Below are 9534 nucleotides of genomic sequence, written 5' to 3'. Positions count from 1 at the left end.
TTCCTTTTTGTTTTATTGATGGTTTCTTTTGTTGTGAGAAAACTTTTAAGTTTGATTTACTCCCATATGTTCATTTTTTCTTTTACTTCCCTAGCCCGTGGTGATATATCAGTAAAAACATCGTTCAGGCTAATGTCTGCAAATTTAGACCCTATATTTTCTTCTAGGAGTTTTATGGTCTCAGGTCTTATATTTAACTCTTTAATCCATTTTGAATTTATTTTTGTATATAACATGAGGTGGTCCAGTTTCATTTTTTTTTTACATGTGTCAGTCCAATTTTCCCAGCACCTATCTTTCCCAGACTATCTTTACCCCAATGGGAATTCTTGTTTCCATTGTCATAGACTAACTGCCCGTATATGCCTGGATTTAATTCTGGGCTCTCTATTCTGTTCCATTCATCTATGTGCCTGTTTTTATGCTAATACCATACTGTTTTGATTACTGTAGTCTTGTAGTACGTTCTAATGTCTGGAAGCATGATCCCCCTCAACTTTGTTCTTATTTCTCAGGATTGCTGTGGCTATTCAGGGTCTTTTCTGGTTCCATATAAATTTTAGGATTATATTATATATTCTATTTCTGTGAAAAATGCCCTAGGTAGTTTGATAGAAATTGCATTGTATCTCTATATTGCTTTAGGCAAAATGGACATTTTAACTATATTAATTCTTCCTATCCATGAGCATGGTAGGTTTTTCCATTAGTTTGTATCTTCTTTTATTTCTTTCTTCAGTGTCTTATAATTTTCAGAGTACAGGTCTTTTATTTCTTTGGTTAAATTTATTCCTAAGTATTTTATAGTTCTTGAAGCGATTGTAAATGGAATTGTTTTCTTAATATCTCCCTCCGATAGTTTATTATTGGTATATACAAATGCAACTGATTTCTGAGTATTGATTTTGTATCCTGCTTCTTGACTGAATTCGTCTATTAGTTCCAATAGTTTTTTGATTGAGTCTTTGGGGTCCTCTATATATAGTATCATGTCATCTGCATATAATGACATTTTACTTCCTCCTTGCCGATGTGGACACCTTTATTTCTTTTTCTCGTCTGATTGCTGTGGCTAGAACTTCCAGACTATGTTGAATAAAAGTGGAGAAAGTGGACAGCCTTGTCTTGTTCCTGATCTTAAAGAGAATGGTTTTAGCTTTTCCCCATTAAGTATGATGTTAGCTGTGGGTTTATCATATATGGCCTTTATTATGTGGAGATATGATCCCCCTATTCCCACTTTGCTAAGAGTTTTTATCATAAACGGCTGCTGGATTTTGTCAAATGCTTTTCCTGCATCTATTGATATGGCCATATGATTTTTTTTTATTTTTGTTGATGTTGTGTATCACATTAATTGAATTGCAGATGTTGAACCACCCTTGCATATTAGGGATGAAACCCACCTGGTCATGATGTATGATCTTGTTAATATATTGCTGAATTCTGTTTGCTAAGATTTTGTTGAGGAATTTTGCATCTATGTTCATCAGAGATAGCGGCCTGTAGTTTACCTTTTTTGTACTGTACTTGTCTGTTTTTGGAATCAGGGTGATCGTGGCTTCATAGAAAGTTTGAGAGCCTTCCCTCCTTCTCAATTTTTTGGAATAGTTTGAGAAGAATAGGTGATAATTCTTTTTTGAATGCTTGGTAAAATTCACTTGTGAAGCCATCTTGTCCTGGGCTTTTATTTGTTGGGAGCTTGTTGATTACTGATTCAATTTCCTTGGTGGTAATCAATTTATTTAGATTTTCTGTTTCTTCTTGAGTTAGCTTTGGAAGGTTGTATGCTTCTAGGAAAGTATCCATTTCTTCCAGATTGTCAAATTTGTTGGCATATAATTGCTCATAGTAATTTCTTAAGATTTTTTGTATTTCTGTGGAGTCTGTTGTTACTGCACCTCTTTCATTTCTGATTTTACTAATTTGAGCCCTCTTTCTCTTTTTTTTGATGAGTCTAGCCAGAGGCTTGTCAATTTTGTTTATCTTCTCAAAAAACCAGCTCTAGGTTTCGTTGATTTTTTGTATTGTTTTTCTGGTCTCTATTTCATTCAGAGCGGAAGCTCTGGTCTTTATTATCTCCTTCCTTGTGCTCCCTTTTGGGCTTATTTTGCTGTTCTTTTTCCAGCTCCCTGAGGTGTAAGGATAACCTGCTGATTTGACATTTTTTTCTTGCTACTTTAGGTAGGCCTGCACTGCTATGAACTTCCCTCTTAGGACTGCTTTTGCTGCATCCCATAGATTTTGAGTTGTTGTTGTTTTCGTTTTCATTTGTCTTGAGATAGCTTTTGATTTCCTCCTTGATTTCATTTTTGATCCACTTGCTATTTAGTTGCATGTTATTCAGTTTCCATGTATTTGTGTGCTTTCCGGATTTCTTCTCGTAATTGATTTCTAGTTTCATAGCATTGTGATCGGAGAAAACGCTTGATATGATTTCAATCTTCTTAAATTTATTGAGACTTGTTTTGTGACCTAACATGTGGTCTATCTTGGAAAATGATCCATTTGCACTTGATAAGAATGTATATTCTGTAGCTTTGGGGTGAAATGCTCTGAAAATATCGATTAAATCCTTCTGGTCTAAAGTGTCATTTAAGGCCACTGTTTCCGTGTTGATTTTCTGTCTGGAGGCTCTGTCCATTGGTGACAGTGGGGTGTTGATGTCCCCTACTATAATAGTGTACAGTTGATCTCTTTCTTTATGTCTGTCAAAATCTGTTTTATATATTTAGGAGCTACTATGTTAGGTGCACAGATGTTTACTAGAGTTATGTCCTCTTGTTGGATCGATCCCTTTATTATTATGAAGTGCCCTTCTTTGTCCTTCATTATGTTCTTCAATTTAAAGTCCACTTATCTGATATAAGTATTGATACTCCAGTTTTTTTCTTGGTTCCATTTGCATGGAATATTTTACTCCGTCCCTTTACTTTCAGCCTGTATGTGTCTTTTGATCTGAGGTGAGTCTCTTGTATACAGCATATGCAAGGGTTTTGCTTTCTTATCCATTCATCCATCCTATGTCTTTTGATTGGAGCATTCAATCCATTTACATTTAATGTGGTTATTGATAGGTGCATAGTTATTGCCATTTTGTTATTTGTGTTCCTGGTCTTCATTAGTTAGGTTGTTTTTCTCTTTCCTCTGCTTAAAGCAGCCCTTTTAACATTTCCTGCAATGCTGGCTTGGTGGTAATGAATTCCTTTAGCTTACTCTTTTCTGGGAATGTCTTTATCTCTCCTTCAATTTTAAATGATAACATTGCTAGATAAAGCAATCTAGGTTGTAGGTCTCTGTTTTTCATCACTTTGAAGACCTCCTGCCACTCCCTTCTGGTCTACAGAGTTTCTGTAGAAAAGTCGGTTGATAATCTTAGGGAATTCCCTTGTATGTAACTTGCTGCCTGTCCCTTGCTGCTTTTAGTAGTCTGTCTTTGTCTTTAAGCCTTGCCATTTTCACTATAATGTGTCTTGGTGTGGGCCTCTTTGGGATCATCTTGTTTGGAACTCTCTGCACTTCCTGTGCTTGTATGTCAATTTCCTTTGCCAGTTTAGGGAAGTTTTCAGACATTATTACTTGAAATATATTCTTGATCCCTTGCTCCCTCTCTTCTTCTGGTATTCCTATGATGCGCTTGTTGTTGTGTTTGATGTTGTTGCCTAGCTCTCTTAAACTATTTTCAGTGTTTTTTTATTCTTTTTTTCTTTTTGTTGTTCCGCTTGGATGATCTCTGCTATCTTGTCTTCTAAGTCACTGATTCGATCCTCTGCTTCACCCTTTCTACTAGTAATTCCATCGAGTTTGTTATTTAATTAAGTAATTGAATTCTTTATTTCTAGCTGGTTGTTTTTCATAATTTTCTATCCTTCTTTGCATTCTCATTAATTTTCTTGAGCATTCTAACAATCAGTGTTCTGAACTCCGTCTCCAATAGGTTGTTTACCTCTATTTCCTCTAATTCCACTGATTCAGGAGGTTTCTTCTGTTCTTTTATTTGGGATGTGTTTCTTTGTTTCCCCATTCTGGCTTACTCTTTGTGTTTGCTTCGATGAAATAGGTTGATCCCCTAGGTCGCTCAGTCTTTTCTGGGTGAACTTATGTGGTATATGTCCTTTATATTTGAATTACTCAGACTCCCTTTTCTCCTGTGTGTGTATGCCAGAGGTGTTCCTTGTCTTATGTGCCTTCTCCTGTTGAGGTCTAGATTTTATTGCTTTCGGCTTGTCAGTAGGTGGGCTTGACTCCCAAGCTGACTATCCGTGAGGATTAGCTGTGTCCAAAGTTTATAAGCTGTTGTGTGAGGGTTGACCCCTCTGATGGGGCTTGGCCTCCTATGGGGCTCTTGTGCCTGTAGCAATTTCCCTTTGGGTGTGAATCTTTTAGGTCAGACCCTGTAATGTTCTGGTTTTGTCTAAAGTTGGTCTCTGGGTGTGATGATTCTTGTGCTTTTTTGGCTGGGCCCCACTGCAGAGCGGCTTGTAGGGCAAAACAGATCAACAAGCACAACCACCACAACCACCAAAGTTAACCAGATACTGTCTGAACTACAAAACAACCATCGCCCTACACTCAACATGTACAGAAATATCAATCATACAAAAGGAGAAAACAAACCAACAGAAACAGAACGACAACGAAAAAAACAACAACAAGGAACAAATAGCAGAACAAAATAAAATAAAATATAATAAACTAAAAAATAGAATGAACGCGGGAAACAAGATAGCAATCCTTAAAACAACAACAGCAAAAAAAAAACTTGCAGAAAAAATGGAAAAAAGGAGTCAAATCAAGCTGTGACAAGGAAGCTGGAAAGAAGGGAGAGAGAGGTTAGAAGAGAAGGAAAGAGAGAAAAAAGAAGAAAAAAAATATGTGTGTATCCATATCTATATCTATATTTATATCTATATATGTCTACACCCCCATATGTATGGACATATATATCCACATATATGCTCCTTTATATATGCCTATATAAAAAACTAAAAATACTAATGAAATAGAAGAATCCAAAAACAACCAACACAAGCAATCAATGAAAACCCCCTCCCAAAAGCATACAAGAGAACCAATTAAGAATAACAATATAACACACCAAAAGAGAAACCAAAACCAAAAACAAACAATAAAAAACAAAAACAAAAACAAAAAAAACAAAAAAAAACCGAAAAATAGGAGAAAAAAACAAGAAATAACCAGTGCCAATCTTGGCTGAAGTCCGCGAAGCTCTCCCCAGGTTTTCCTCTGCTATACACAAACTCCTCTACATCTTGTGGGGTCAGAGCCATCCTCCTGGCACCTAGAGTGAGCCTGGTAATACAGACCTATTTTAGATGAGTGGCGTTATGAGGTGTGATTCGTAGTTTTTTTACAAAGTCAATGCTGTTTCTGCTCCTGCCTGCCCAGAGGCACTCTGAGTTCTGCACAGCCAGAAGGCTAGATGTGCGTCTTCGTCTTCGGGTGCTTTTTCCACTGGGGGCTGTTGAGGGGTGGGGTGGGGACTTCAGAGCTGCCCAGTAGGCCTTCCTGTGGCTCAACAGCTGAAGTTGCTCTGCTTCCCAAGCTGCCCAGGAGAGCTGGGGGCGGGAACGGTGTGTTTAGTAGCTCCCACCTGCAGCCTCTTCTCATGCAAAGTTTCTCAACCCCCATGGAGTAGAAGCACCTTTGTTCTGACTCTACTCCGCTCTTCAGGGGTCAGCCTCAGGCTCTGGCAGGGCAGGGCCAAGGTTTCTGAGGGAGTGTGGGGGTGGGTTCTTATCTTTGCAGTTTATTTATTTTTCCTGTCTGAGAGAAAAGGGGAAAAAAGGAAGAAAAAAAACACAAAACGAAAGCCCCCTCCAATGCTCCCGCAGTCTCTGGTGCTCTCTAGGAGCACCCCCTGGCAAAGCAGCTCGTGTCTCCACAGCTGTGGGGTGTGGGCTGCGTCTCCACGCTTCTCGCTTCCCTCTTCTCCTGCTTGCCATGACAGATTTCTGCTTCAGAGTCTGCGCACCCTGGGACTCTTGTCGCACTCCAGGCAGGACAGTAGGCCCAGAGGCTGAGCCCGCCCTGATGCTGCAAACCACTCCTCCGCGTCCTGGATTCCCACCGCTCCGCAGCCGCGGGCTCGGAGAGACGGTACCTCTCTGCTCACGCACTCTTTTCTCTGTTCTGCTACACGACCGGCCTGAGAATCCTGCCTGAGAATCCTGCCTTAGCGGGGGCTGGAGGTGCAGGGAGCAAGCCGGGGACTAATTCCAGAGCTCCACGGCTGTGGGCGCAGACAGACTGAGTTTCGGCTCGCCTGTCTCCTCTCTCCGTCCACTACTCACCTGGCCTGAGAATCCTGCCTTAGCGCGGGCTGGAGGTGTAGGGTGCGAGCCACAGGAACTCTCCGATCTGCTCTCTGAGACCCCGAGTGTCAGCAGCCACGGGTATGGGCTGTGCCTCCATGCACCTCGCCTCCCTCTTCCCACACTTGCCTGGTCTGCCCACTTTTAAGTACCTGGCGTGGGAATCCCTTAGCTGCTCAGTGTGCTTGGTAAGGTTTGTTTGCTGCGCTCCAGCAGCTCAAATTGCTGTGCTTTCCAGGGGAGAACTCAGGGAGCCTTCCTCATCGCACCATTTTTCTCCCCTCTACCCAGTGGCCACTTTAAGAACCTTTTGTCAGTCAGAGTCCTCATTTATTTAAAACATTTATAAAATAATTCTTTCAGCTTAAATCAAAGGAGCACCTGTTATAGGCCAACCCCTTTGTATGTACGAGATGTGGAAAAGGGATTTGTTTTATAGTCAGCACACTAATTTCCCAGGAGGATGCACTCTGGTCTACTCCCACATCCTGCAGTTGCTGACCGCATGCATGAAATTCCTCTGTGCTCTCCCGTCGATTTTGAATTGTGGTTTCTTGAAACTGCTGGTTTCTTGATCATACAGATTCTGTTTGCCTTCTGTCTTCTATGACTTCTCAAAACTCTCATCTACTAGTAGTGACCTTTCCTATTTTGGATCTATTCTTTTTTCTTAAATCAATTTTGTCATAATAATGGGATTTTGAGTTGAATGGAAAATAAATGGCTATTATCAGCCTGCCAGTTGGATTCAGAAGTTCATGGTTACCTTATATATAAGGGTTCTCCCCCTCCCCCACCCGAAGCTTTTCCTTATCTTCTAATCATAGTCATATGATAAACAACCTAAACAATTCAGGGAGATACTTAGATTAAAAGTATTTGCAGGTCACTTTAGATTTTGTCAGTATTATGCCTGTCAATGGCTTGAAGATCATTGGCTGGATTCCAGGTAGGGTCAAATAATACAACAACATTGGCACCAACAAAACTGAGGCCTATTCCACTAGCCCTGGAGGAAACAGAAAGAACATGTTAAAACAGCAAAAATGATTCTTGCTCTATAACTCAATTGTGCCAGGTTTCTATAACTAAATCAATACAACACTGCATTAACATCATAAAAGTAAGATGATAAAAACATAAATGTGCCACAAATGAAATAGCTATGAAATATTCTTTTTCTACCACTCTAGAATATCCCTAAAAAATTTGACCGCTAGAATCCATGTAAGTAGACTGTGCTGCTTATACTCAAATACTATTTCTGTAAGATTTTCCTAACAATTTTTAAAAGCCATTAGTATATTTTTGCTAAATAAAGTAATATGCACATTAAAAAAAAATCAAGCCAGAAGTAGATTTGCTTCTTATTCCTCCCACTAAGTGCAGCTAAATAAAAATCCTGGACGTTATAATACAAACATAAGACTCTGAAAGGTAGAGAGGACACAGACTGGCTAAGAACTATAAGGCATAAGGAATGACATGCAGCGAGTTTCCTGGATTTCTTTTTGCCTGATATATCCCATACTGGGTTCTGGAGAAGCCAGTGAATTGGAAATGCCAACAGTCACAGCCAAAAAAAAAAACCCAAGAAAATCCTTCCTCCTTTAGCCAAAAAGTACCAGAAAAGGTGCAGCCTTCTAAGACAGAAATATGTGAGACAATAACCAGCCTATTCCTGCAAACACCATGGGAAAAAATCTCACCTCACTCTCAACCTGGTCAGTAAAGGCTAAGTGAGGAGACTAAACTTCCACCCTTGTAATGATTACCTTTCATCCCTTCCTTGACACCTGGTGTCAGAGAAGACTGACCGAGGAGCTGGGACTTTCATTTCTGCCAGTGATAACCAGGTCCCCCTCTGTAGTTTTAATGGAGGCCATGCAGGAACATAAAAAACACCTCACTCTTTGGATGGCAACAGAGGCCAAGCAAAAAAACCCATGAATTTTCACCCCTATGTGGTTGACATAGTATGTGGCTAAAACATTTAAATAAGATATAAATCCTTATAATACTAAAAATGCCCAGCATATGATAAAAAATTACTAATCATACCAAGACTCAGGAAAATCTCAACTTGAATGAGAAAAGACAATCAACCGATGACAACAATGAATCAGATGTTGGAATTATCTGACAAGGATTTTAATGTAGTCATAATAAAAATGCTTCAATAAGAAATTACAAATATGCTTGTAACAAACTAAAAATAAAAAGTTTCTGCAAAGAAAAAGAGGATATAAAGATAAACCAAATGAACTGTCAGAAATGAAAAATAACTGAATTACAAAACTTGCTGGAATGAACTAGACATTACACTGGAGATGACAGAGAATATAGACTCAGTAAACATGAAAACAGGTCAAATATTATTTACCCAATCAGAACAACAGAAAGAAAATATATGGAAGGGCCAGCCGAGTGGCTCAGTTGGTTAAGAGCCTGCGCAAGAGTTTGAGCTCTGGGCAACAGCAGTTCAATTCCTAGCCCGAGCTGAGCAGCCACAGAGCTGCCAACAGGTGGCAGGATGGCTCAGCTTAAAAAAAAGAAAATATATGGAAAGAAAATGAACAGAGTCTTAGAGACCTGAGGGACAATAACAGAAGAGCTAACACTCACATCACTATAGTCTCAGAAGGAAAAAAGAGAGACTGAAAAAGTATTCTAGGACATATGGCTGAAAATTCCTTAATTTTAGTAAAGACAAAAACCTACAGATTCAAAAAGTTGTATGAACTCCAAAAAAGATAATCCCAAAGAAATCCATGCCAAGATACATCATAATTAAACTCCTGAAAACATAAGACAAAACAAAAACAAAACAAAAAACACTTGAAAGCAATAGGAGAGAAATAACACACCAATTTAGAGAACACCCAATTCAAATGACAGTGGATTTCTCATCAGAAACCATGGAGGCCAGGAGGAAGCAGTATAACATTCTTCAAGTGCTGAAAGAACTATCAACCCAGAATTCTATATCCAGCAAAAATATCCTTCAGAAATGAAAGGGAAATCATGACATCTTAAATTGAGAAAAACGAAGAGAATTTGTTACTGACAGACTCACAGAAAAAAACAAACTAACTAAAACGCCATCCAATATTAAATCCTATTAAATTTACCTCAAAAATGTTTTTCTCGAGTCTTCTCCATTCCTATTTCCCCTGCCCTATTTCAAGTCCTTATTATA

The sequence above is a fragment of the Hipposideros armiger genome, unplaced genomic scaffold (genome assembly GCF_001890085.2).
Source record: "Hipposideros armiger isolate ML-2016 unplaced genomic scaffold, ASM189008v1 scaffold_599, whole genome shotgun sequence".
Lineage (NCBI taxonomy): Eukaryota > Metazoa > Chordata > Mammalia > Chiroptera > Hipposideridae > Hipposideros > Hipposideros armiger.
The sequence above is the reverse complement of the archived record's forward strand: the minus strand, read 5'-3'. Positions refer to the sequence as shown.